The sequence below is a fragment of the Coturnix japonica genome, chromosome 18 (assembly GCF_054131305.1).
Source record: "Coturnix japonica strain WE chromosome 18, WE-NBRP24, whole genome shotgun sequence".
NCBI lineage: Eukaryota > Metazoa > Chordata > Aves > Galliformes > Phasianidae > Coturnix > Coturnix japonica.
In genome coordinates this window covers 1949734-1972905 of record NC_140680.1, presented here as the reverse complement: position 1 = coordinate 1972905, position 23172 = coordinate 1949734, and the positions used below count along the sequence as shown (strand labels likewise).

Sequence of the window (23172 nt, the reverse complement as noted above, 5' to 3'; positions counted from 1 at the left end):
CAAACCAATACGAGACTTGCACAGAAGTGGTCCTTCGCTTCAAATGAACCAACAGAAAGTTTTGTGCTTCTCTCATCTCAGAGCCTTGTACCACTCTCCAGAGCTGCAGCCCAATTAGTTATTTCATATTAATCGTGGTTTGTGCTGCTCACTTTTTTCCTATAGCAGCTTTCCTCAGCCCCATTTTTGCGTCAAAGGAAATCAAATACAATTGGGGCCACTCCTGTGCCACACAGGGACAGCAGCTGCCTGCCAAGGAAGATCAGGAGTTACTTTTCATCTTTCCCAACAGCACACACATAGAGAGATCTATTTCTGTAATTGCAGGTGTAGATCTGCCTGAAGGCTGATTTCTATCAGCCACAAAGCTGAGGTCAGCACTCCTCCAGCCAATCCTCTACAGGGGATTTTTTGATGCTATAACTGAGGAGGGTGCTTTTCTTAACATTTCATGGCTTATCAAATGCTAATAATTGTGATATTTATATGTGCCTTATGTGCTGTTGGAGAGAATATGGTGAAGTTATATACAAACATGAATGGCAGATTAAGGTTGAATAGGGAAAATCCTCCTCATGATAGGATTTACATCAGGTACATGGCCATCTCGGGCAGCCTGCATGCAGCTTGCTTACAGGCCGCTGCACAGAGTATTTCTGTGCACACACACTGAGCAGGGGTCACCTTTCACTTCACAGCAAACCATGTCTTTTCTTGGGTATCAAGCTTTTCAGTTTTCCCTTAATATTTATTAACAATAAATGACCTTCTTTTGATTTCAGCTCCTTGGCACTAATACAAACCAATTTTATCTCGTTTCAGTTGGAGTTCAAGTTCTTTGGAAAGCAGAAAGTGTTTCAGACCATGAAGGTTTTGATAGGCAGAGCACGTTTCTTATTCCCGAGAAGTGATGGATCAACAGTGGATGTCAGAGGCAATAAAAGCTGTCGAATCTCATAGTCTTTAGGGTAGACATGTAACCCAATGGACAAGAGTGCATGTTAACTCGCCAAAGCCTTAACCTCCTTGGTCTGATGCAGACACATTCACTTTCAGTCTGCATTACCAGCAGCTGATAGACATGTCTTGAAATCGTTCATAGAGAGCATAATGGTCTGCAGAAGGCCAAGCTCAGGAGATCTTTAGCTACAGCTTTCATTCCATTGTCATCCCTTGTAAATTTGTCTCATCAAGTCTCCATTAATGAGTTAGAGGCAAGCACTGTTCAATAGAAAGTGAGTTTGGCAGTATGTAATTGACTGTGAAATCCTCAGTGCACAACTGTGCCCATGAAGATGCTGCATCACAGCCCGAGGGTGAGCCCTACAGCTCCTTGCCAGACACCACAGAAGTTTGTTAGGGACTTGTACTAAACTATCTGCTGAGTTTTTCTATGCTGAGACTTAAGGCTCAGAGGCTGAAAGCATCATCCAGTGTCCTTCCAGCTCTGCCAAGCCTCTGTCAGAGGGTGATGACACATCTGCACTTCTCAAAGGTGCATGGAAATGGGTGGTTAAGCAGTGCTACTCCATAAAAATCACTTAATTACTATTCTTCTGCTATCTTGAAAATGTCACCCAAATGTCACTTTTCAATATAACAATTACTTCCATCAAGGGATTGGATCACCTCTGTTCCTTAAGGTGAGTGTGGTAATGTTGCATCTCTGCATTGCTGGGATTGTAGAGCTATCACTCAAAGTAAAAGGACATGCAAAGAAATCAGAATTGAGTCCCATTTCTCTCTCAGATAGTATCTTTTGTCTAATATACTCCCATTGCCCTGAGATGAAGTGAGAGTGGTGTCCCTTGGAAGGCTGGCCTGCCTTACAGCTCGGTTTGTGTCTCCCTGAAGAACTGCTTGTCTAAAGGAAAACAACAGATCAGATTTCACTGAGGAGTCTTCAAGAAGTACCACAGTACTTTTAAAAAAGCCATAATCAATTCAGTCATGGGCTTTTCTATCAACCTACTTAAATGCAATGACCAAAAGCCAGTTTTTAACTCACATGCACATATTGCATTGGTATTCTTGTTATTGCTATGGCAAGGCTTTCCAGATGAGGACAATGGCTCTATACAGACAACCTGCAAAGATGTGCTGCTCTTCAGAAGCCTTATGCTGGTCCTTGAGACACAGCTACTGGAGGACCCCAAGCTGCTCATCCACATCATCTGAAGCATGACCTGAGTCCCAAGATGCCCATGGGTCAATTCAAAGGCCAAATTCCTGTTTGCTTTTCCCAGCCCAGTAAGCACCCAAGGGATGAGGCAGGCACAGCTGCAGACTCTGGAGATCCACACACTGCAGATGCCAGGGCAGGATGCTGCTTCTGTTTTAAGTTCTTGAGAAAGGAAAATATGACCAGGTAAAACAACTACAACTTGTTTGTACCGTTTCTTTCTGTTTTCTGGGTTTTTTAGGTTTTTTTTAGGGGGGTGGGCTGGAGGAGGTGGGGGGGGAGTATTATTGGGTATCGTTTTCTGGGTTACTTATGCAATAAAGTTGACTAACAAAAAGCTCTCTGAAGATGTAAAAATCCTTTGGAAGTACAAATGAATCACAACAACCCCCAAGAGTCACAATAATTATTCTGAATTTTAAACTATGACTTAAAAGAACAAATCAAACTTCTGCAGGCAGCCTTGGCATGGTCAAGGAAAGAAAATGGATCAATGACATCTCATAGCATGAACTGATCTAGCTCTGCATCTCTGCAGCACAGCTCTGCTTCCCAGAATCATGAAGTGTAGCCACGAACAACACGTAACATAGAGCACATTTCTCCTTTGGCACCATCTGCCCAGGATACGCATCCTGGTAAGTCCTGCATGCACGATTTCTGCCTGATTAGAGACCAGAGTTGCACACAGAGGTGCACTGCCCACTCAGTTCACTGCTAGCACTGCTGTGCAGGCACACTGGGGCCATCGCATCCCAGCACAGCTTCCAGTATCCCAGGGCTTCCAGTATCACTGGGTGTGGAAGGACCTGAGTGGATCAAACCAAGCAGAAGTATTGTGTTTGTGCCTCAAAGAATGGAGCAGATATATCACCACCTTTACCACTGCAGCAGCTTTGAGCTGCTAAATAAATTGGGAGTGATGCATGGTACAGGAAACATGTTTTATTAGAACTACGCTGCGTATGCCAGGACCCAGCTGTGAAGTATGGCAGGAGCATCCAATGGAGCTGAAGACAGATAACTAACACGATTTAAAAAACAACAACAAAACTTGTGTAAAATCAGATGTAAAAAGAAGAACACAGCTGCTACATATCAGCTTGGAGATCTCCAAAGGGATCTTTCTGGAAGCACAATCAGAACAACATAAGACACGTTGTTGTGTGAAGTGTGCGGGAGCACTGTGTGAAGGCCCATATGGAAGCATGAGTTTAGAAGGGGGTATGTATCAGTGCAGGTGCTGAGAAGATGCTGATTACAGGAGGGGGAGTTACCTGGTGTGAGGTCCCAGAGATCTGTATGGAAGAGCCTGCACTCACTCATCTGTGCCAACCACCCAAGTCTCACCCTGCAGTGACTGTTTGCACTCTGTGTTTAGTTCAGAATCCGAATCGTGCTGGCCAAGTCATTGCTGTGAATAGATGGAAATGTGCCTCGTGTTAATGTGCATCCAGTCTTCAAGTTTCTTACCAGTAGAAACCTGCAACCACACTTCGATACAAGGGGAGCAAACATTGCACAGTTCATCAAAGTTAACCTTTCCCAATTTAACATTTTCATAATTGTCTTTATCGAATAACTGTACTTAAACGCTGTGACTGCCATAATCCTTTTCTTTTATCGCGGCACATTGGAAATGCTCAGCACTGTGCTGGTGTGCATTGAATTTCTCTGGTGTGTTTCATCCAGCTGGCACAGAGCAGCAGCACCGCAGCTCATGACTGAGAGTGACATGTTTCTGCAAATACCATCCATGTGACCCTCTGCCATTTTACAGATATACCATAACAAGCTCTGCTCCTGGGAAACTTTCCCATGTTTATTTCACTCCTCCTAGTAACAAATTCAAATATCTTTCTTTTCCCCCTACATCTTCTGCCTCTGCTTCTCTGTGTTTTGCAGAGCTTCATCCTCTCTGTGCTGTGGCATCTGATCCATGAGTGCAATCCCTCCTGTGGGCACAGCCTGCAGAGCAGCCCAAGCGCTCCAGAGGAACAGACAGTAGTGAGGGCTGGGGGAGAGCTGAGCTCCCACATGGCAGAGTCAGAAACCCTCTGGTTTGGAAAGGTGCCACCTCAGCTCTGCCAATCACATTTTTAGCATCAGACCGTCCCCACTCCCACGGTGGGATTCTGGCTGTGAGCACAGAGCTGGGATCCCAGCACAGCATGATGTGGGGAAGCAGGCCTGTTGGCAGTGGTGAGAAGCACAAACTGTCCCAGTGCCGGCACTGCTCCCCCATAAGCCCCCAGACAGCACCTGGCTCCTGAGCTGGGTCTGACACCTCCAGCATGGCCCCTGGGCAGCTGTCCTGGGATGCTCCCAGCCCAGGCACATCCCAGTGATAGGGGCTCATGTGTCCCTACCAGCTGTCTCCACCACTGCCCAGGCATAGAAAGCTTTGGGTATTGCTGCCCCAGCCCAGATGGACCAGCTGCACCTGGGCACTCACTGATCCTGTAGCCAAGAAGCAGTCAGCTCTCTGAAGTGAGTTATTTCCATAGATTTAGTGCCAGCTCTGAAAAGGTACAGATTTAGTTACTGCAGGGTCTCTGAAGCATGAACTCAATAAATCACTCCCAAGGCCCATTCAGGTGGTTTCTGTGTGTAAGTAGTTTTTAGTGGGGAGCTGCTCCCTCCATCACTTCACACCTGGATGAGGACCACACACATCCCTGGCAGCAGTGCTCATGCTGCCCCATGCAGATCTGAGCCCCATGCCCCGTGTCACTTCCCAGCAGGGACGCTACCACCAGTGTGTACAAGTGGTGGGCTGGGTCAGGCTGCTCAGCAGATAGGCTGTAAGCTGAGAAAAATCACATTCACTGAGAAACATCCCAAACTGCCATGTCTCAGGGCCACAAGTGCTTTCCATCACAACCACTTTCTCTGTCTCAGCAGAAGCGTGCTGCGCTCCCAGGGATCTCCTTATCAGAGGGGATGGCAGAGCTCTATCCACCCAAGTCTAGGTCTTTATTAACTGCAGACCTGAGCCCTTTGGCATCACCAGGGCAGCCACCAGCCACAGTCCAAAACATCTGCATAATAGTTAGACTGACTCATGACACACAACAGGAAAATCAAAAGCCAGATCTGTGCCAGATTTCACCATCCCACCCTGCAGTTATCACACAGCTCCTCACATTCAGACTCAGTAGTGGTAGAAACGAACTAAGTCGATTCACAGAAACATGTTTCTATGACCTCACAAAATAAGCTATTGGCTATACATAGAAAAGTAACCCCCAAATGATATTCAGAGAAAATCATCAAAAGCTCATCCTTCCAGTCCAAGATGATCAAAAACTTTCTGAGATCCCAAGGAGATATGAGGAATGGGAAAACAGAATCAACTGCTTTTGAGCCAGAGCTCATTTCTTTGCAGCGTGACATGAAGCAGCTCCTCATTGCTGCTTCAGAGCCAGAATTGATTCTAACGTTGGCAGCTCCCAGCACGGCTGAGCTGCACAGCACATGGCACCACAGCACAGTTACCATATGGAAATGATGAATGAATATGAAGGAGAAGTTGCAGCAGAAGTAATTTTCCCGTGGACTTGAGATGAAAGGGAAGCGTGGCACGAGCAGCCACAAACCTCCATTCAAGGTCAGAGCACAGACCAGAAATCGTTGTACAGTGCATCTTTGATGAGGCAGCAGATAGCTGGGAGCTACACCTACAGAACTCTGTGTATGGGATTCAGTTTCCTCCAGCTGAAACCCCCAAGACTTCTGTGTTGTTTTGCTCTTTCATCCTATGAAATCTATGCTGCCAGCAGTTACAGTAAGCATAGAACATTCTTTCCATCAGTATGGGCAAACAGTACACATGAAAGAACAACTCAAATATAAAGAGTCATTTACTCCTACCCCAAAAGAGCACAGGAACTTTCAGCCACAGTGTTGGGCAGAGGGGCAGTGATCCCTCAGCAGAAGCCATGCAGTGGGTTAAGGAATTAACTTTAGGTTTATAATGAGCTGACTCAGAGAAGTCCCCAGACCTTGACTGCGTATGTGGCGCACTTTCCTTTCAACCCAAAAAGCAGAAGTAGGAATAGAGCTCCAAACTCTCAGCCATGCTGTCCTGCAGCCTGAATGTGCTGATGCTTCCACGGCTTTATGCACTGCCCAGTCCATAGGAAACCAGGAAGGACTGCAAACAGCACCTTTAGCAGACCTGTGGGAAAGCCCTGATAGCTGCTAAAATATTTGTTTATAAAATCAGGGGGCATCCTGGCTGTAAAACCAGAAGGCAATCCCAGACGGTGATCTGCCCAGCACTAGGGCCAGAGGAAGGCAACCACGCTGCAGATTGCACTTCTCCTTGGCAATGCCTTCCTCACTGTAGCAATCAAAAGGTGGAGAAAAATGCTGCCTCGCTCTGCCTTCTGCACCTTCTCCATTATTTACTCACACTGTGACTAATTTCTCTCCTAGAGCCGACATGATGAACGTTACAGGGCCCAAACTTCCATTGCTTGAAATTGCTTCTCAGCCACCTGAAAAGTGCAAGGGAAAATGGCTTCTATTGCTCAATCTATCTTCAGACAAGAAACCCACCACCCAATCACTATTTATCTTACCCAGGTAAACGTCAACATCTATCTGTTTCTTCCTGATGCTGCAATGAAGTGATGGTGGGCATGGAGTCATTTGTTACAGGGAAGGCTGCCCGCATGCACAGAAAACAGGAGAGGGGAACAGTAGGAGCAGCACCGAGCCAACAGCTCACACAGCTCAACTCCCTCTCCAGACAGCCTCAATCAGCCTTGTACATCAGAAAACGACTGTATTTGCTTAACAGTGTGCTGATTTTCCTGTTGGGAAATAACATCCCATAGGGGATCACATCTGCATGTGCAGCCCAAGGTGAGGTGGGGTGGGCCAGAGCACAGTGAGGAGCACTCTGTGCATGGGCACTGAGCTGTCAGGTGCTGTACTGAATGAGTGATCTCTGTTTCATTCCTATCCAAGAGATACAGAAAACTGACTGGGATTCATGTGCAAGTTACAGATCTGAGGCATTGTGAAGAGCTTTGCCATCATAGCAGTGGTTGATTTTAACAGATGTGATTGTGCTAAACCTCCCCATATTGTCTCAGGAATTAGGAGATGTGGCACTCAGTGCAGGAGAGCAGCTGTAGCAGCACACACATCATTGTAATTGCATCATTCCAGAGCAGAAAAGTATCACAGTTCCCAGAAGACAATGTGAATTTCAGATCAGAAATATGAGGTAATATCTGCACGGGAATGAAAAAAGGGTTTACCCAGCCCCTCCCCAGCAGCAGCTTGGAGCTCCAGGCAGAAGGCAGACAGGGAGCCCTCAGCTCCTGGAGGTTCCTCTTTGCTGCAGTTCATCCCTGAGTCAGTGGAAGTGTAGCTTCCATCCCCAGCTTTTGCTCTTTGCAGCACCCTCTTTTATTGAAGTTAAAAGCAATGCAGAAATTGAGGAAAAGGAGGAGCTTTTAAAACACTGGTGTGTGTTAAACCGGGAGGAGTTGACTTCAGAGATCTGAGACCAGTGTGAGCCAGTAATAGGGCTGACTTATTCCTGCCCTGCAAGGAGCTGATGCAACAAGGGGATCTGCTCCTTCCACTCCATGTGCTGCACTACACACTTCGACCCCAGCCTGGCCCAAGGGCCATTAAGAGGTGCTTCATTATTTATGATCTAAATTGATTTAAGATGAAATTAATTATAGAGACTCAGCCCAAACAAATCACAGCATTACAGAAGCACCTCTTCTGGATGGTCTTCCTGAGCTGCTGCTCCCCAGCACACAACACTGGGCAGAGCCTCACTAGGGACAGATCCACAGCACCCAAGGGCAAGAGGGGACCATGGCCATGGGACTGGGAGCCTCTACCACCTCTGTCCCTGCAGGAGGGCAATGTGCAGCCCTGGCTCCTGCACTGTGAACAAAGCAGGACATGAGGGACAGGCTGCAGGCTGTGGAAAAGGGAGCAACAATGCAGAAAATGAGCTGGGAATGGGGAATACCACACCTGGCTGAGCCACCTGAAGAAGGAGAAAAAAGAGAAGTAATTGCATTCAAAACTTTGCTCAATGTTTGGCTGTTTTTGGGACCATTTCCCACAAAGTTTCATGTAACATCCGTAATTTTTGCATTTATGTTTGAGATGTTTTTCCACATGATTGTGGTTTGTTTGCATGGGCTTTGATTCTTTCTACTGTGAATCCATCATTTGCCCCCAGCTGAGATTAATAATGGTGTTTTATCACACCACATGTACTCAGCAGCCTAGGGGAGCATTCCCTGACTCGATGTTTTTTCTCTTCTCTCCCATTAAATGCTTCATCAGTTCTTATAATGTAAAAAGTATATCAGAAGCCAAAGTAGCATTTAACACATTATCACACTTTCCATTCCATGGGACGAATCGAAGTATTGATTTGGGCTATTTTTGTGGCAGAAGGTTTGCTTGAACTCCCACTCAAGTCACATGGAGGACCCCAAAGGACTTTGCTACCCAGGATGTGTTGAACAATCATCCGCAAACTTCTTAACAGGACTAGTCTCCTTTTTAAGGCTAAGACTTTTTCAGTGGCAGATTAGATTTTCAAGTTGGATTTATCAGGAATAGGAACGAGCTAGGGATGGAGGTGAGCTCTGTTTCCTTGCAGGTAGATTAAATTAGACTCAATGAGGCACATTAAGCAAGTCTGTGTGCAACTGGCAGTCGGTTTTCCCTTTAAGCCACACATCTGTGAGGCAGATGTATATCAGATGCTATACAAAACATATGCTGTTCACCTACTTGCAGAGCATTCACTTTTCTGCACAAAAAATACATTCATCATTTTCAGCAAAGTCTCCAACACAGATAAGATTTGGTTTATTATGGCCTTGTAAGACCAGTAATCCTAAAGAGGTTAAAGAGAGGAAAAGAGAAGGAGTAAGGTGGTGGCCCTGGGCCACCCCATGGCCTCGTTAGCAAAACATAGTGCAGCAGCTTGAGGAAAAGTCCCCAGCAAGCTGAAAAATGGTTTTGTTGTGATCTGAGTACAGCAAATAGTCCATATGATGTATGATTTATAAAGTGCCACAGCGCTCTTGAACAGGCTTTTAATTTTGAGAACGTGCTGAAGCAGGGAAATGCCTGATCAGGATGGCAATGAGCCTCCAGGCAGAACTGCTCTGGGATAAGGGGAAGGCTGCAGGCTGGAATGCTGCATGTAAGGGCAAGGAAAGGCAGCTCACAGGATCAGGGCAGCCCAGCAAGAGTGTGGGGCAGAGTGATAACCCATAGAGTAAAGAACAAGATGAGCAGGAAGTAAAGAACTCTGAAGAATAGCAGAGAGACATGAGTGAGGTTGCATTAGAGTTATAGGCCCTAGAATACCCCAAACAAAACAGATCTGGGAAGAGAAGAGAGTGTGTGGGTCTGGGAGAACCCAGTCAGCAGGCTGTGGTTGTTTGACTCCAAACATTGTCTAGCCAGGAATATCACTGATAGAATTTCTGCAGCATCCAAAACTTTGGGTCCGTAATTTACACACTACACAGTGTAAATGGCCAGTTCCTGTATACATCTGTTTCATATTATGGTGGAAAAGATTTTCAATAACGGAAAGACATCAGAGTGGGTTAAACACAAAATCTCAGAGAAACACCATTCCTATCTGAAGGGATGCATTTAGAAATCACAGCTTCAAAGGTATCAAAATCTATGATTCACCAATCAAGTTGTCATCACCTAGAAGGTGAGGCTGTGGCCCAAGAGTTGTAGCCAAGGTGAGTTTATACATTTCTCAAGAAGAGAGAAATAGAAAAGACGTCAAACCTGGGGAGGATTTGGGCAGGGAAGGGGAGGCCGTGGTGGGGAGGTAATGCACCAAGGGGGAAATGAGCTCATTGCTGTGTAAATACAAGGTACAGCACCCCATATGAGCAAGGTGCCATGTGCAATTCCCTAATGCGGGCTCACAAGTACAGCTCAACATGCAAAGTCAAAATAAAATTAATATAAAGTGGGAAAGAATACAATGAAAATCACCAGTGTTCTGAGTGTCCCCTGTGGGTATGAAGGACAGCTGGAGTGGCTCCCAGATGTTCCTGCACAGACTCCAATGCTGCAGCAGAGACAACACAGATACAGTTGTTGATGACTGCGAGCTGGAAGTGTTGCAGACACTTCTGAGGGCAGGATCAGAATTCAAATCACTCCTGACAATTGTGGAAGTGCTGTGAAATCAGTAGATGAAAGGTAGTAAAGGCAGAAATGAAGAGTTACTGAAAAAGGGAGAATCAGAAGCAGAGAAAATGGGGACATCTGACAATGAAGCAGTACTGTGGAAGGGCTCCTTCCACACCTGAATACCAAACAGCAGGAGATAACATCATCTCACCTGCAGAAGGGCTGGTCACTGAACAAAGGCAGGAGGTGGCTTCTGGAGATGGTCAGCTTCATCAGCAAAACACTAGGGAAAAAATGTAAAAATGCCCAGTTAATTGTCACCTTTGTGACTGGGAACTTGGCCTCATTCCTGGTGCTGGTGTGCCCAGTGTTGTCTCCCCTCGCTCAGTGCTGTCTTCCATTTACAGGTTGGGGCTCTGTGGGAGGCAGCAACCTGGGGAGGCTCCAACCCTGTCCTGCTGGGGGGTCCCACATACCCACCCCTTCCTTCCCAGGTCAGCCCAATCTGGGGCTCCCAACCAGCCCTCCATGTCATCCTATCCTCAAGTAGCCCTCCTGCCTGGCTCAGCAGTGGAACAGAGGAAACACTGGAAGAAACCATAACAAAAGCTCTATTTTATTAGCTAAATACATAACAAAAGCATTTCAGTTTATTCACTCCTAGCATCCCATTATCAAAACACCCATTGTCACCCTCACTCCTTAATATGGTTGAAATTGTCTTACCTTTCCTGTCCATTATTCTTGGTGACAAGCAAGCAGTACAAGTACCCCGCTGCTTTAGGATAAATATACTTCCCATACAGATTAGGTTAGATGATACAGTGCAAACAAACATATTCATGAAAGAAGAGACATGCTAATCTATAAAGATTTAGATGAAGGAAGGAGCCATCAGTCTGTCAGGAGTTATCAGTTTGTTTTTCTCCCTGTGTTACTCCAGAGATGTATTTTTTTTAAGCCGTTTTCCTTTGCTGCTCAGGAGATTAAGCACAAATAGCAGCTGGAGCACCACGTTTCCTATTAAAAATGGGGGGGGGGGGGGGAGGGGGGAGGACGACAGATGGACAATGGACTTACCAAAAAGTGCATCAGTATCCCAAGTGTGAGAGACTATACTGAATAAGAAACAATCTCTTCTCTGAAGCTTCTCTTTTCCAATTAGGAATGCTCTTACTATTTACTTAGCAACAAGAAGAAAGGGAGAAGAGACAAAAACTGTGTGCCAGCACTGAGCTGAGTGCTGCATCCCTGCTTGGGAAAACTTGTTTTGGAAACGGTGAAGTGCCACTGGTGAGAACTGCAGGACTGCCCAGGGATGGGGCGCCAGGTTCCAAGCTGGAGTTGGGCAAGACTGAGGAATTCAGTGGCTTCCAAACAAGCAGAGTCATACCTCAGCCTACAAAAAGTACAATGGGTTGTCACAGCCGTTATTACACCCTGTGAATGACCCGAGCATTGTATCAGCAAATCTCTGGCAGAACTTTCCTTTTCTCCTGCTCACATTAACTCTATGAACACAGGCAGCTCTGCAGGATGGAGCCACCCACCACCAGCTGAACAACAGTGTTCAAAACAAATGATCTTCCCCACTGATGGTGACTTACCTGGGAGGAAGCCAGCATTCAATTCAGCCCAAGTTTACCCTTTAGGCAACAGAAAAACACAGGAGACGTTGGCTGGGAAACTCACATTACCTCTGCTAGAAAAAGGTGTGTTCTATTTATTGCATTATGATGCCTAAAAACTGCCTTTTCCTAGATGTGCTAAGCAAGTGACAATTCACTATGTTTTCCTAAAAAATGAGATGGAAATGCCTTCCAATCCTACATAAATCAGAAGAATTTATATTCTAAACAACTGAGTAGTTATTTGCTAAATTATAACAATGTGGATCCAGCCCAACTGGTGTCAATAGGATTACTTGTGTGAGTGGTTACTTGCCAATGTGATTAAGGGGTCACTCACTAATGGCAAATGGGAGTGGCTGGAGAACGTTGTAGCCACTGTTCAGGTGAGAGCTCCCAGACGCCCATCAGGCCAGCAGTGGTTCCTGCTTTAAACCAGCACACCGCAGCAGGCACACGTTGAGTGCTGGCATCACGCTGCTTCTGTACGGACACTCCTCCCCCTCCTTTCTCCTGAGAATGGCTGTGCACTGAAATCCCCAGTGCTACATTACAGGAGAGAGTGAAAAGTAACAATACATTCTCTGAAGCTTTTGAATGCAGGACTGATTACATACATTCGATTTTGGCTGAGACACTCTGAGGCTCATAGGATGTGTTTCGCAGCTCCTCCACAGCCAGAGCCTGCAGCACTGCGCACCCCCTGCACCAGGGTACTTGTTCAGCGTTGACTCCAAGCAGAAGGTAGCATCTTCAGTCCCAAACAATACCTGTCAGCATCATGGTATTCCTATAAATCTCTCATCCGAGCAGTGGCCAAACCCCAGCCCACTCAGCTTGCAAGATCTGAGGAGATCAAAGACCAAAGTGCAATAGCTGTAGACAAAAGAAAACACCCCCACACAGAGAGTACTAGTTCCAACAAAACAGTTAGCTGCAGAAATAGGAAATCAACACCTGCATCTCTATGAATATCCTGAGGTAACCAATAAATTATGAGGATATGACAGAACAGACATGGATACTCATTTATAGGATGTGCGGTATTGTTCTCCACCTGCCTGTATGCAGGACATGAACACAGATACTGCAATGATGCAGTAAACATTCCTGGAGGAGCTGGAGGGCAGTTGCCCACACAGAAGGAAAAGGAGCTGTCAATAGAACAACAAACACAGGACTCATTATTCAAGCAGAAACAGGTCAGAATCCCACTTGGTGAAAGCTGTGTGCACCGCCTCAGGTGCTAAGGGAGCCATCTCGAGAGGGAAACTGGAAAGGAGCAGTTCTCTGTAAGGAGGGAGAACAATAATGGTCACATTACAGCTCTCTGTGTGGTTACCCGGCAGCCCAGACACAGGAAGTGCTTTCCCATGCCAGGCACTTAGACGCAGTCCCAGCCAGCTCCGGGATTCAATTTACAAGGTATTAGGATGTTTGTGTATCATTAAGGACCACTTGACCACAGATCCATTCTAATAGAGAGTAAGCTGAGAGCAGCAGTAAGAAACTGCTGGAAGGCTGATGGGCAGATGAATCAGCAAGGAGGATAATGAAGCGGCGATCAATTTCCCGGTGTCTTTAAGGAGCTGTGAGCACTGTCCTGCTTGCAGCTGGGGGCTGCTCCTCTCCAGCCCCTTCCATCCCCAGTCCACCACTGACCTTTTGCCTATGCCGCTCTCAGCACTGCTATGCTGAGCTAATCAGCTCAATTTGCCAGCCTCGTGCCTCTGCGTACTCCCTTCCTGAAGGGAAATACAATGTCTTTAACATGTCAGATGTGCTCGTTCATGCACAGCTTCAGCTCATCACTAATAAAATACATTTGACTCTGCTGCTTTGGTCCCTGTGTGCTCCATGCTGTATTGAATCTAAGATACAGATTCTCATCACTCTTCTTTAGTGGGAAACAGCCACGTGCAGCCTCACCAAGGCCCTCCAGGGCCCCAGGCCCATCTGTGATTAGGAGCAGCACCACATACACTAGAGGATGCTGTCGGGACCCAGGGCCAGTCCCAGATGTCCCATAACCCCATGGAGCCACCTGCAGAGCGCGCTGCTCCCGGCCTTTGCTGTAGGTGAGTAGGTTTCTTGTTCCGTTGTTTCTGCTGTTGCTGTTTTTTAAGACAGATCCAGACTGAGGTAGGTTTGTCCCAAGCAGACGGAATGTCTTTCACCACCTCCTGAGAATCATCATCCACAAAAAGTTTGCACCTCCCAAAGCTTCTCAATGGCAAATTCCTTTTTAATACAAAGTAAAAAACAACCTCTGAAATGCAAATAACCCAGCCACCTACACAGGATGATTTATGCCATGCCATCTTTTTCATGCAAATAAATTAGAAGAAGAAAATGTAACTTCGAGGGAACTGCATTGTATTAAAAAGACTGACATTGTTCTGCAGAACTCAGTGCTTCTGCCACTGCTGCTGGGGGTTTCACCCACCTGAACGTGCAGAAAGAGGTTTTGATTAATCTTGATTTTCATTTGTATACAAATCACTTTACGGCTTCGGGCACCATCAGGAAGCAACATGTACTTTTGTTTCTTTCTGTTGGTGTCATTTCATGCTGAAAGCTGGACTCCCAGTGAGTGTTTGAAGCAGCAGAAGGAAACCAGGAGGTTTTCTTGGTAAGAAGTCAGCAGGGACAAAGCCCCCCCATGGTGCAGAGCTGGGCCTGGAGCAGCCACACAGCAGCGCACTGGGGGTACTCAGGTTACTCAGGTGGGCAGCTCTGAGAATGGCAGCCCTAGGAGGAAAGGGCCTTCACAAAGAGTGGGAGCTGATGGGTGCACAGAGGGATGCGCTGAACAAGCCAACAGCAGCAGCACTAAACAGCACAGTGTCAAAGACAGTATGTGGTAACTGTTCCAGCAACAGCAGTCACAATGGGAAAGTGGCTTCTTTGGAGGAGCTGACAGAAAACAGAACCTGCAGGAGTGGGCACAGCCCTTGGATGGTCCCCGCAATGGACAACTCAGCTGTCACAGGGCTCATGTTGGTGTTGGGTTCTTGCTCTGCCCCATTAGACTTTATCAAATAGAGGGGAAGTATCTGTTTTGATGAACTGAGTGGATGCAATGGTACCAGATGGGGTACATGCGTTCTGCTCAGCAAAATCTCCTGCTCCAGCCCTAACCCAGCCCTGCAGCACATCAGCTGCTGTGTCATGCAGTGCGAGTTGGACTGGAGCTCAAGGTTCCCATTGCTGTGTGAGCAGCAGGGGCACAGTGCCCAGCTATAAATAACAGCAACAGGGGACATCAGCCCTAGCACAAGGAGCAACACCAGTGCTTCCTCCAAAGGATGACCTGCACAGTGCATAAATCTGAGCATAGTGACACCATTCCGAGCCCCATTAATAGCAAAGGCCTTGTCCTGAGCTGCCAGGCTGTCACAAAACACTTCCAGCTCAAGGACACCCTGTTAAGGCACCTGGCCACACCAAACCAAGCCGGGGGGGGAAGGCTGCCCTGAGCTGATGTGTTACAGACAGCTTGTGTGCAATGCCTGGTAGGACCTCTGGTCTAACATCCACATAAATTGCTGCCAGCAGCTTATAAAACCCAGAGATTGATCTAAAGGCCCTTCAAAGTATGCTCTAAATGGCAGATTTCATCCAAGTAAAGACATGGACCTTATTTTTATTTTTATTAATATTCATAGCAGCAAGAAAAGACCGCACTATTAAAAAGCAACAGCTATGTATAAATGAACAGATCATTCCTAAACCAGGGTCATTTCTCCTGGTAACGATAAGGCCCTGTCAGGTAATCATAATCCTCACAGAAAAACACTTAGATTTCACTGTCTTCTGAGATAGTAAATCTGAGAGGATCTGTCTGGGTCTTAATATATAATTCCTCTTTACCAGGACTGATTTTCTAAAATGGAGAACTGGAGGACTTGTCTTCTCATTTCTTCTTTTCTCCAAATTCTCACTGGCAAAGCCTCAAATCAGCTTAGGGTTGTTTTGCTCATCTCTCAGCAAGTGTGTTTTTGTAGGAAAGAGAAGCCTTCAAAAAGAAGAATTTCATAAGCATCAGCCAGGGACTGCAAAATCCCAAACTCCAGTTCTGCCAAAGAGACAATGTGTGGCCTTGGGAGAAATGGCCTCTCCTCCCTGCAGGCTCTCCATCTGCTTCTTGCTAATAAAATGGGATTATAAAACTGCCCCATCCCAAAGGGCAGGTAAAATGTTGAAGGTGAAAATTGTATTACAAGCGTGATACATTATTACAACACAGCAAAAAGCCTTTCAGGCCTTTTTTTCTCTTCTATTCATAGTGCAAAGCAGCCACATTTCAAAATGAGAGCCATGGACCAGCTTTTCTGTTTGCGCAGATTTCTTTCAGCAGGCGGCAGATTAAAGCTGAGGGAATAATCCATAGCAATTAATTTATTCAATGAGTTTAGCTTCATTTTCTGTTCACAAAATGTCTGCAAGCCATCTACCTTTTTTTGTGGTTCAGTCATTATTCACAATTATTACAATGTAACTCTCGGTCTGGAAATTACTCCCGAACAATTAGCTGAGCGTATTTTAGAAGCTATTTGGGTTAGTTTCCGTTTAATACACAGGACATATTGTCTCTTTTCTCCCCGCTCCCCATCAGAAATAAGAAGGAAGGGCACAGAAGTGGTCAGGATATTAACAGTGCATTCAGCCGCACTGTCCGCCCTCCAGCCATGCTGCCTTCTGCACACAGCAGAGCCCCACTGGAGGATCCTTGTGTGCTGCTGCTCCATTCCACACCTGCACCACTGAAACACACATCCAGGGACAAGGTGTGTTTGGAGCCGTTTTTTGTGAATGTAGGTATTTTCCTATATTGGTTCATACCTACAGCATGGAGAACTGCTGCAACATCACCAAAAAGAGGAAAAAATGGGGAAACAGGAGCAGTTTGTCAAAGTATTTTACTAACAAGAGCAAGAGAATCCCCACAGGAGGCGTTCCAACAAAGAGCATCTAAGGTTGCTGGTGGTAAAGGGGCTGCTGGCAATGTCCATGCCACTTACCATCAGACAGGCTTCATATAGGTTCAGAGGCATTTTAGAGTTTTAATGTGCTATTGGCTTAGCAAATAAATAAATTACAAAGTGCAGAAAGAGCTTCTGGAAAATACATTAAGGCAATTTGCAAATAATTGCAGTGAGCCGGGCTATTATGACTTTGACTTCTGAAGTATAAAATCTCCCAGAGATAATGATGATAATCGTATTGAAAATAGTTGCCACCCTTTAATCTTCTAAGACAAAACAGAGATCTTCGGGAGTTTGGGACCCTGTCACTCTAATTGAACATCTGACAGGAAAGTAATTAGAATGGAAAGCAGAAAGGTCACCTGGTGGCCTGAACAGAATCCATCAGCTTCCGCTTGCCATCACACGGGGCAGCCAGTTCATCTCCCGCACAGCCTGCACATTTAAATAGCTTCTTTGCCAATAAAATGGCTGTCAGACAGACTATTTCCAGAATGGCTTTGGATCTGTGCAACTCACAGTGGGCATGTAAACATTCGCCATCCATTACAAAGGCAGTTCAGGAAAAATGGCCCCAGAATACCAGAATGAAAGTCAGCTGCTGGCAAAGCTGTTAAGATGCGGGATCACCTCCTGGGGTTTCTTTTTTCTAAAAACAACCAAATTATGCCAAAACTTGGCTTAGCAAAGGAAGCAGTGCAAATAGTTTTCTGCCACCCCTCTGCTGCCCCCTACCCATTTTCTCCCAGTGCTGTTGTGCTGCCTGGGCAGGGCAGTGCAGGGATGCTCCTCCACGGCCTCCAGGGCACCTCTGGGCAGCATCACAGGGCAGGAGGCCTCTGAGGTACCTATGGCCTGAAGATGTGAGGAAGGTCCATGGGAAACCTGCAGCAAGGCTCCTCAACAGAAAGGTGAATTAAGGAAGGAAAGAGAAAATAATTGCAAACAGTTCCTGGGTTTTTTATGGGATGTTTTCAGAGCAGACTTAATCCCAAACCTCTGGAATTCAATGGAAACATCCATTGGCTTCAGAAAACAAAGTTAACTGTAGTAACTCTGGCATCCTTTCCCATCAATCCATCCCATCCAATCTGCAGCCCAGAAAGATGCTGTGGTCTGTAACTCCAGCCCAAGGACAGTTCTTCAGTCCCATCCATTTCTAATCAGCATCTACCACTTTTACATACAACTGAAGCTCCCATTTGCCATCCTGAGAACTGGCCTCTGTCTGTGTTTTACGAGCAGTGGGAAGCTGAGATCCCCATGACAGTGGAGCACTCTGCTGGAGCTGCATGCACTGCTGTGAGATGCACAGTGTCTCAATGGGAAGACTCTGCTAACAGAAAAACTGGAGCCATTCCTGCCATTTTCACATAGATTTTGTGTTGCTTGGGATTATTTCTTTGGGTTTCTTTTCATTACATAAACATGAACAAATTATATCACCGAAATTTGAAACTTGATGCCTTTTCTCAGCATCGTCCCATCACTATCAGCAATTCTGCCCATGCCATGCAGAATAGGTCTTTCAATCCAGGATATCTGTAACCTTCAGACTCTCATAAAAAGTTATGCTTCCCCTTAAGTTGCCGTTTAGCCAGCCCATACATATTTAATTCCCCAGTCTTTCCTCATAAATCCTATCCTGGCCACTATCATTTTGGCTGCTCTTTGAACGATCTCCATCTTCCCAGAACTGGCAGGAGGAGCAGAGCCCCATGGGGATGACAGGAGATGTATGCTGAGAGACAACTGCAATTGCTCTGCTCTGCCACTTAATACCTGCAATCCATAATTATGTTGTACTTCATTCAACTATCACTCTTAGAATGAGAATTTAACCTACCATTACAACAACTCTCCTGAAGGCTGTGTTTCCCATGCGATGCTCCTTCATTGTATGGATTTATGTCTTCAACACTTTAGCTCCAGAAAGCAGCAACAAAGCATCCCTCCATCTCTGCATCCTACAGGACAAATAACTGATTAGAGGATGCTAGTAGGTGTTGTAAAGGGTTCTCTGTGAGAGTCGGGTTAAGATGACACATTTTAAGTCAGCGCTACTTTATATCTTCCCCCTCTTCCCACCTTCCATGAGAAAGGAGAGGGGGGAAAAAGGGGTGGGGGGAAGGGCAGAAGGAAAAGGGGGGAAAGAAGGAGGAAAAAAAGAATTAAAAGAAGAGACAAGAAGTGAGCAGACAAACTTCATCTGCTTCAGTTATGGGCAGAGATTTCAGCACCAGTGTTTGCCATCTCCCCCCCCCCCCAATACAGCTCAGCCAAACATTTAAAGCATTGGCATCAGAAATGCTGACAGATGTTCTGCCATTCTGGAGGAAGGGCACAGGACCTGACAGACAGGCAGCAGGGTACAGCCATAAACACATTTATTCATGCAATGTCACATTCTTGAGATTTCCATTCTGTTCCCCTCCCTTTTTGGAATAGCAAAGAGGAATCTGAAAACCTGAGTTAGATGACTATACAGGACCAAGGCTATTCATCTGGACTATTCAAAGGGATGATTTATCCCTCAGCAGATGTGCTCTTAACTACACAGTACAACTCAAGAGAGGCTATTAAATCCTACATCAGTCACTGGGGTGTTGAAAATTGGCCAGAATGGAGGACAGAGCTGCGCTGCGTTGTTACCTAATAGACAGGGCTGGTACAGATCTGTGTCCCATAGAAGGATTGCGTGGTTGGCTTTTTATTTTAGAAATACATCTGGGAGTTTTGCTTTTTAGCTCCATTTGATGGGGTTGGTTTTGTTTTGTTTTGTTTCTTAAATAAATGAGTCAGACATCAGGAAAACCACTGCACTTTGCATATGAAACTAAATTAGAACTGATGAGCGTCTCTCTCAAAATCAGCTCATTTTACAAGACCTCAGGCATGGAAAATACAAAATGAGCTGCAAGAAAATCTATGTCAGTGCAGAGTTCTTGCCTAAAAGAATACACGATCAGAAGAAGCTGGTCTGATTCATGCACTATATTTCTGTTCCTCAGCCCAATCAGTTAGAAGGGCTGGAGTTTCTCACTGGAGGCAGTGAGGAACCACAGGCAGTGAGGCAGCCCTGCTGCATGTTGTTGGGCACATGCCACACTGATGTTAACACTCACGTTGATATCAGTGCACAAACAGCTGCAGAGCCACTTCTGACAACACAGCAGAAGAAATGCACCACTGTGCAGTGCTACTATGGAGGGTCCCAGAGCACAGCATGCAGCATTGTGCATCAGGTTCTGAGTGTGGGCTGTGAGGAGCAGTGCATCTCCAGGAGGAGTGGGGAACTCCCCTGGGGCAGAGGTCAGCTCCAAGCAATGCTGATCCACCTTTCCAGCCACGTGTGCTGAGCTGTGAGCTATCATTAAACTTGTGAGCAACACTTTGTAGTAAGTTACAATGCATTAATATTCATTAAGATGTTCTTTTCACCTCATATTTGCCAGAACAGTTCTACCTACAGCTACAAACTGCAGCAGGTCGCTGTGCCTTACTTCCAAGGTCACTGCTCAGCCCTGGGAAATAACGCTACTGCAGCACTTCTGTGCGGCATCGGAAGGACTAAAAGGCTTCATCCCAATAATTCAATACAGTTAAAAATCACCAACACCTTCTAAGGGAATTTTAAAAGCACATCCACTCAGTGCCCTGCTGCAGGCCAGAGGTACTAAGGGCAGCAGATGCTCTCCTGGTTTCTAAATCTCCACATTATTGCACACACCTACAGAAGACATTGCCCATCAGCCACTGTGTAGCGGTGTCTGCATGAGCCCAGCACCACACCTGCCCACCATGCAGGTACGCAGCTTTCCCAGTACCACACCACAGGTGCACAGCTTTCCTGGTGGTGAGGGCACCAAACAGCTCAGTACCAGAGCTCAGCACAGTCCCCAGTACACAACGCGGCTGTTTCTCACTTCTCACCCAGATTTAATTTTCCCTTTTGTCTCCTATCTAAAAATAATAATACTAATCAGATGTCATTAAGCAAAATGAAAGAGAATTCACCTTACACATCTTCATACAACTCATTAATCTTTTACGCCATGTCTGCAGGAAAATGAGGGCTCCTGAATGAAGTGGCGGTGTGATCTCATGGACTGATGGCTCTTATGAACTGCTGCCATCCCCAGCAGAGAACTGACACCGCAAAGCGGAGCGCATGCAGTGAAGAACATTGATTTTACAAACATGCAATTTATCAAATGACACAAATCAGCCCAATGACATGAAAATATATCTGGAGACTTCATGATGTCACCTCACACTCCTGATATGGTTTGACAGACACCAGGTGAAGACAGCTGCTTTCAGCTGCACAGAGTGACTTTATGGGACAGGACTTCTATTGCTGTAATACAAATTTCTTATCTATGGGGTTTCCTTTCCTTCTAATTTTAGAACTGTTGAACTATTGACATACTCACCCACTTTCCACTGTTTCAGTCAAAACTACATCCCATTCTCCAATCAAAGCACCCATGGCTGTGGGTCACCTCACCTGGTGCCCACACCGCACAGTGCCTGCAGACGGATCCACAGGTGTGCAGAGCTCTCAGAGACAGCGCTGCACCTTGGCTGCCAGAGGAAAAGAACAAATTGTTAAAATTAATCCCATGGCTGGATGGCATCTCCAGACAACTGGGTGATAAGGAGGTTATCATGAGTACTCAGCATGGGTTCACCAAGGGTAGGTCGTGCTCGACCAACCTGGTGGCCTTTTATGAAGATGTCACTAGCTGGGTGGACAGGGGGAGGGTGGTAGATGTAGTCTACCTTGATTTCAGTAAGGCTTTTGATACTGTCCCCCATGACATCCTTATAACAAAGCCGAGGAAGTATGGGATAGATGAGTGGACGGTGAAGTGGGTTGAGAATTGGCTGACTGGCAGAGTGCAGAGGGTTGTCATTGGCGGTGCGGTGTCTGGCTGGAGGCCTGTAACTAGCAGCGTCCCCCAGGGGTCTGTACTGGGTCCGGTCTTGTTCAACATCTTCATCAACGACCTTGATGAGGGGATAGTGACCACCCTCAGCAAGTTTGCTGATGACACGAAGTTGGGAGGATTGGCTGACACGCCTGAAGGCTGTGCTGCCATTCGGCGAGACCTGGACAGGCTGGAGAGCTGGGCAGTAAGAAACCGGATGAGGTTTAACAAAAGCAAGTGTAGAGTCTTGCACCTGGGTAGAAATAATTGCATGCACCAGTACAGGCTGGGGGAAGAGCTGCTGGAGAGGAGCTCTGCTGAGAGGGACCTGGGCGTCCTGGTGGACGACAGATTGACCATGAGCCAGCAGTGTGCCAGCAGTTTTGGCTACAGCCAAAAAAGCCAATGGCATACTGGGGTGTATTAAAAAGAGCGTGTCCAGCAGGTCGAAGGAGGTGATCCTCTCCCTCTACTCTGCCCTGGTGAGGCCTCATCTGGAATATTGTGTCCAGTTCTGGGCTCCCCAATACAAAAAAGACAGGGATCTCTTGGAAAGAGTCCAGCGGAGGGCCACTAAGATGGTAAAGAGCCTGGAGCATCTCCCCTGTGAGGAGAGACTTAGGGAACTGGGTCTGTTTAGCCTTGAGAAAAGAAGGCTGAGAGGGGATTTGATCCAGGTTTATACCTGAGGTGTGGGAGCCATAGCGGTGAGTCTGGTCTCTTTTCAGTAGAGCGTGGGGATAAGACTAGGGGTAATGGGATGAAAGTACAGCATAGGAAGTTCCGCACAAATGTGCAGAAGAACTTCTTTACAGTGAGGGTGATGGAGCACTGGAACAGGCTGCCCAGGGAGGTGGTGGAGTCTCCTTCTCTGGAGATATTTAAGACCCGCCTGGACGCCTTCCTGTGTGACATGGTGTAGGGAGCCTGCTTTGGCAGGGGGGTTGGACTCGATGATCTCTAGAGGTCCCTTCCAACCCCTACAATTCTGTGATTCTGTGATTCTGTGATTTAGTTCAGAAAAAAACACCCAGGTTTCACTTTTGCCACTTTTGCTCAGTTTCATTGCATGGGAAGAGCTCGATATCCTAAAAGCTTGCCCTGATTTTCACCACGAGGATCGAGTTTGATCTGCAGCAAATGAAGTCAAAGGAAAGAGACTTACACTAATTTCCACGTTGCTTAACGGTGCATTTTGCTCACCCTAAATGCCACCCACCTATTTTTTCCAGTGATAATTTTTGCAGGTTGCTTTAAAATAATGAGGAGCTGAA

At 46.3% G+C, this 23172-nt stretch overlaps 1 long non-coding RNA gene across 5 annotated transcripts in view; it reads right to left on the bottom strand.

The window, feature by feature from the left end:
* Positions 1-12171, bottom strand: part of LOC116654077 (uncharacterized) — a 77134-nt gene extending 64963 nt beyond the window's left edge. For 2 of the 5 annotated variants that reach the window (XR_014935397.1, XR_014935402.1), the window contains exons 1-2: positions 11075-11312; positions 10560-10631 (exon numbers count right to left, since the gene is read on the bottom strand). This is a non-coding gene — a long non-coding RNA (uncharacterized LOC116654077). Of the gene's footprint in view, positions 1-10207; positions 10396-10559; positions 10632-11074; positions 11313-11428 lie in introns of those variants that run through there. The other 3 variants (XR_014935399.1, XR_014935398.1, XR_014935400.1) reach the window with 3 other exon arrangements.
* Between the last annotated feature and the right edge of the window lie 11001 nt (positions 12172-23172).